Raw genomic sequence first — 6,866 nt, 5'->3', positions numbered from 1 at the left:
GGCAAAGGGAAACAAGACATGATCTGATAGTCGGGTCCAATGGTTTCATCATAATTCAAGAAAATGAACCTGCTACAAAGTCTACAACATGCATGCCATGGGACCCTTTTCACCAAACAATCATGATACGTGTTATGGACTCATTTTAATTTTTTTTTTTTTTATTGTGTATCACCCTTACATTATTTGTTTGGTTCTTCCAAGTGTCCAGCAGCCAGGATCAATATAGATTTTTAATTTAGAAGGACCCATTTTAATAAGAAAAAAATAAATACATATGTTTGGTTCTTCCAAGTGTCCAGCAGCCAGGATCAATATAGATTTTTAATTTAGAAGGACCCATTTTAATAAGAAAAAAAATAAATACATAAAATCTTTCATTTTCAAAATAATAGATTTGAACTTTTTTTATTTTGTATCACCTTTAGTCTCTCAAGCACAAGGAATGTCAGAGAAGAACTAAGGTAGAAGAAGTATTTGTTACATCAGGTTAACAATGGAAAAAAGTGATATAGCTATAATAAATTAAGTGATAACTCTCAAACATAAAAGGAGATGAAACCACCACACGTGATAATTAAAAGTAAAATTATAATGATTTACCTTCAATCACCAGAAAGATTGGAACTTAAGTATATCTATAAGCTAAATGATTGAATTTCCCTTTTATTGAAAAACTTTAGCATTCCCTTTTATCTATAACAGATTTGAACTTAAAAGATTAACTTCAAATCTTTTAAATTACAGTCCCATTTTTTATTTATTGTAAATCCTCATATTTTCTTTGATGTTTCAATAAGAAGATTTGAATTGACTTTTCAATCTGATTTTTTAAATGTAAAAGTGTTGAGTAGAATCTCTATAATAATTTTTAAATATTTATTTGATCAAATTACCATTCACTCGTGTTAGATTTATATATCTATTATCGTTTTTACAATCTAATGACTTGTTTTTAGGATAATTTATGTACTCGAACCACCTTATTTTCCACTTCTTATATGTGTTTATTTGAATATATGTTGGCAACTAGATTACTAGCAACAAAAAATTAATTTGATTATGTTGCCTTTCAAACTATTATTATAAATTCAAAATTCATATGAGTTTCTATAGTGTATAACTTGATAAATAGTTAACAAATTATCCGTAAAAATTTAAATAAACACTTTGAAAGAGATAAAGATTTTTAAATTACAAGGACTTATTTTAAAATGGAATACAACAATAATTATTGGTGCTTACATCATAAACAATAAATAAATAAATACAGACAAAGCAAATTATGTATAATTAAAATATTTCTACTACGCGAATGAAAGTTAAATTTTATGATATATAGTATAGAAATTTTGTCTCTCAAGATATTGTTTCTTTACTTAGGGCAATACTATTTACCACAAGGATAGAAATCATAAAAACTGTCACGACTTAGTTGCAACATTAGATTCGCTATTCAACACCAAAGTGGTAAAATGTGCATCACTAAAGATACATGTTTGTTGGTCGTAAATCATGTGATGCTCTTTTAAGCCGTTACTTTGTAACATTTGGCATTATCCTTTTATTTAATACAAAACATGGTAAATACAAAAGTTTGAAAAATATCACAATCTGTATTAAGCTCCATCATGGTACTTAACCTATACTTATTTATTCTATAAAAAAGTGCCCAACCCTTTTTTGGTGGCCATGAATAAATAAGGAAACCTTACACGACATTGAATACAAATCAAACCATTTGACATTGTCCTTTGTTGATCAATAAATGTGAGAGGCACTCTCCATGCACGTGTTCAATATTGTGATAGTCCTTGGCTCCTTGCCATTGGACCACTAGCTAGAAAGAGAGAAGAAATGTAAGTAAGTAAAAGAAGGAGAGAGTCCATAGGCTAGCAATATTTTGGACCATCGTGGAATATGTCGCCGTATGTAAATTTCATTTTCTTTTTTGGCAGAAATTTAGTTTAATTCAACTTTCAAAGACTTAAAAACAACACCAAAAAATTTGTACAAATTAAAAGTATCTTTTTATAAGTGACTTTGTCCTTGAAGTTTCAATAAATTAGTAAAGTTCAAATTCACAATTGGATAAACTTGGATAAGCAAAGAACAAAAAAAGTTAGGAACAAAAAATGATATTTATCAATGTTAAAAATTGACCACCATATTTATTTATTTACTTTTATAAGCAAACTTTTATTAATAAAGAGTAAACTAGCATAAAATATATAAAGCTATTCCAAAATCAGAATACAAAGTATTACACACCTTGTCTCCACATTACAAACTAGATAGTAACAAAATAAATAAAGCTAAAAAAAGATGCAGTGGTAGCACATGACCAATCCCTACAACACAACACGACCAAAATTTTACTCCTACAGCTGCAGCATCATGATTCATGAAGAGAACGCAGACTGGTTGATATCACACGGGCACCCATTTCAACTGCAAGTCCACTTGGTGCAACAACCAGCCTCATACGTAAAATAACATGAAAGAACTAGACTTTGCCACCAATACAAGAAGGCAAAAATCAAACACTTCGAATACAAGCGAGTGGACTTAGTTAACCACCAAAATCTGAAAATATAAAATTTATAATCATTCCTTTCCTACAAATAAACCAAGATATGATTCCATTAACCACTTCTAAACAATTTGCAACCTTTTTGTTAAAGAGAATATTAGAAAAATATTTTCTACATCTATTACCCATTCTGTATCAAGAGAGAGATCAAAATAGAGGGAGTGATGCGATAGATATGATAGATAAATGATATGATAAGAAGAGATAGATAGAGAAAAAAATGAAACGTTGAATAGACGTAGGAGAATTGAAAATGTATAAATATAAGAATTGAATAATATTTCAATTAATGAAATTCATGCAAGTGCAATCATTAGTGTTTCATCAATTATCACTACTTTGTTGCTAAATAGTAGGATCATATTGAGAGAAAAAATAGAACACTGTATAAGAAACTAAAAATGGATCGGTCCAATCGGTAAGAGAATTAAGTTTTGTGTGTTTGCCGGTTGATTTTTAGGGGTCTAAACTTATTATATGCTTATGTATCATGTTGTTCTTGAATTTATTTTTTTTTTAAAAATCAAATATATTTTTTAAAATATAGACTTAGCCCTCCAAAATCTTATGTCTAAAATCCAACTCGCAAACACACCCTTAAGCAAGTGGTTTGTGATTTGATCTTTGACTTTTACGTATAAAAAAATTTGATAATGGAACAACCCACCTTATGTGTCAATGAATTCTCTAACGAGGATTAGTTAATAAGTAGTGAAAACATTGTACCTATAACATAATACTTTGTACCTAAAAAAAAACATAATACTTTGTATAAGGAAATTTATTTATTATGCCCATCAATCAAATATAAGCTGTCCTCGTGTTCAGTTGGTATGAACAATGCATAAAATATGTAAGGTTCAAACCCCGGCCACTACAAAAAAAAAATCAAATATAAGCTAATCTTTGTAGGGTGGTAGTTTTTCTTTGTTTAATTATTCAAGCTAGATATCTGCTGATATTTTCGGTATATTTTGAATAGCTATACGTGATTATAAATGCTTTTAATATTAGTTAAATGTTTAACCAAAGTTAAGTTAGTTTTTTTTCTTTGGTAATCAACATTCAGGGGGAAGGAACGATGCCCTAATTTATAGAAGACGTCAGACTCAAATAGTATTTACAAATGTATTAATATTTATCCCTCTTTAAAGGCATTAGCATGACTCAAACTTATGACTTTTTGTTCAAAACTTGTTGTTTTATTTATAAAGTTAACTTTATTTTGTTTTGTAGAAAGTTTACTTTTTTTTTTTTTTCCTGAACTATTGATCTTTAAGCACAATACATATTTTTAGGATTCAACAATATTTTTTGAAAATAATGAAGTCACTGAATACAACAAATGAAATCAAATGATTGTTCCTTCAAAAAAAAAAAAAATCAAATGATTGAAATGAATCTGGACAATATGTATCTGGACAGGAAGCAAGCGAGTATTCTTCTCATCATGTAAAAACGAATTTGGTCGTGTATTCGGTATCTACATAATCTTGTTTAAGAGCAAAATCAACCTCCGGGAGGTGGTGAGGTTTAGTATGGGAAAGGGTAGTTCTTTCCCATCATGGGAAAGTTTAACCTAGACCGTAGATTTAATAGTTTTTTATTTAGATGGCTGAGATCTTTTACTTGGTAATTGTTGTAACTTTTTGATGGTTATTGTGTAGAAAAAAACCAACCCCACCAATTCATCATCTCAAACCCAGGAAAACCAGCTTCCTCCTCTTCCTCTTATTCTCCATTCACAAAACAAACCATACAAATCTAAAACTCAAAATGATGAAGAAGAAAATAACTCTGCATCAAGAACCAAAACGGTGAAGAAGTTTGGTAAAGAAGATGCAGAAGCTGATTTAAAGATCCAAAATATTGAACCCAAATCTGTAAATATTGAAAGCCAACTTCAATTTGTATTTAAGAATGTTAAAAAGAGTCCACCATTAAAATTTCTGATTCAACAATTTTCTGCATGCTGAAAAAAATTAAGCAATGTCCTGTTGAGAAACATCAACACTCACTGAGAAATAACAAAGGTACCCATAAGCATTTTTCTATTTTTCACCCTTTTGATTTCACTATTCTTTTTGTATCAGAATCAATTTGTGTCAAAAAAATCAGAATCCCAATTTTATTGTGCCTGAAACAACAACCGCCGGATCCAAATTTTGATGAGTGAAATATGGTGGAGGAAGAAGCAGAGAAGAGGAGATAAGAAGGATGCAAACATTGAACCGTTAAATATATCGCTTTCATTAGAACCGTTTTCTTTTAATTTTTTGTTTCAATAGTGTGCAATTGGATTGGGATTATGGCAACAGAGGAGTAATTTGTTCTCAGGAATGCAATTTGGATTGGGATTATTGGCATTTTAATATGTTTTTAATTAATTATTATTTTTTATTATTACAACAGGTCATGACTGTCAGCTGTAGGTAAAAAGCAAAGTTTCCCATGGTGGGAAACAAGTTGCCTTACCCAGGCTAAACGTCACCCCGGGGGGTTGGTGGAAAGATACCTGCAAAAGACACTCTGAAGTCAAACTTACACATAATAATATTTTACCCCCTCGATTTTAAAATGAATGTCGTTTAAGTTTTTTTATCTACAAATTAAAAAATACAATGATCTTGTCAAAAGACATCACAATTTTAATAAATTAACCTTATTTACTATTTGTTTTTTTTTTTTTTGAGGGAAACCTTATTTACTATTTGTGTAATGCTTTATAAGTAGTATACATTCAATTAATTAGAAAGTACGAATAGAAATTTGACAACAAAAAAAAAGAAGCTAAAATTAGAAGTGAAATAATAATTCAACATTAAAAAATGTAAGTGACATTCATTTTAAAACAAATTTTTATTGTTAAAGCGACCCTCATTTTAAAACGGAGGAAACAAGAGAGTAAAAGAATAGGAAGATGGGAGATGCATGAATTATGATAACTCATGAGACTCCTCCAAAGACGTGTCTCTGGATTTGGACCATAGACTAATATACTAGTAAAAGTCCGACTCCCATATTGATAGTTATAACTTTTGATAAGAGTTTTTAAAAAGGAAACGTCATATTATAAACCGGTTTAATAAGAATGAGTTGCGCTCAATTTCAACAAAATAAGATCACGTATTTACTCAATCGGTCCAACATCCTAAATGTATTCAATCCCTCTTGTTTGTATGCACTCAGCTACCTCTGCGTAGATTAACTTGGTATTATGCACAAATATTTGATATAGCAAACACTATCCTATACGGATTATCAAACTAGTCTATCTAGACTAATTACGTATACACCTAGATCATTCCATTTACCTCATATTAATTAAGTGTCAAGTTTACATTAACTATTGGCTGTTAGTCATTTTAATTTTTATAAGTGTACCTATATATGGATTATCAGACCAATTACCTATACACCTAGATCATTCTGTTTGTCTCAAATTAAGTGTCAAGTTTACATTGACTATTTGGTTGTTAGTCATTTTTATAAATGTACAATGAAATATAATGACTTGAAATAGTACATACAGTACTAATTTAATAATAGAATGGAAGAGAAAAAATAGTCATTGAAAAAAGAAAAACAACACTAGTGATGAACATTTTTTTTATTATATGCTAACCACAACATCGATTTTAATTTTGAGTGATACTTGTACCTTTGTTATACAATGTATGCATAATTTACCAAGCCAAAAAATATCAATGGACATCATTCTCCTTAGAATATACTTTTCTTATTTAATGAAATGTAAATAGATATCAAGTCTGGTAAAGGTCCTAGTTCAAGATTAGGGAATCACAGCCTAAATTAAATTGTTCTGCTCCTGAGAATCCAGGTCTCTGTTGGCTGTCGAATTCTATCTTATGAGAAAAAAGTAAAAGCATACAGGTAAAACACATCGGAAGAAGTTACCTTTGCCACTTGACATCTGCATATTTACATTTTCATTGTATTGAGCGTATTTTGTGGATTGGACACAAGTCATGATGCTATCAACTTGCAATTTGTTGTTCAAATAAACTAATTGATTGTTGAAAGAAAAAAGGACAAGAAAATGAACATTATGTATCCAATATTAAACTAGTTCTGCATACAATGAATCAGTCATGCGTTTGAAAGCAAGATCATTAAAATATTAAATGTAAATTCCTCAATATGAGGCATATCACTTGATGAAAGCCGAAGAAAGAATGTTATTATTGGCACATCAAGTGAGCCTTTTCATTGTTGTATTTGTTCATAAGAATTTTACTACGTATACAATGGT

The sequence above is a fragment of the Medicago sativa genome, chromosome 1 (assembly GCF_051527215.1).
Source record: "Medicago sativa cultivar Bolivia chromosome 1, Bolivia_mono, whole genome shotgun sequence".
Classification (NCBI taxonomy): Eukaryota; Viridiplantae; Streptophyta; class Magnoliopsida; order Fabales; family Fabaceae; genus Medicago; species Medicago sativa.
Note: the sequence above shows the minus strand (reverse complement) of the source record.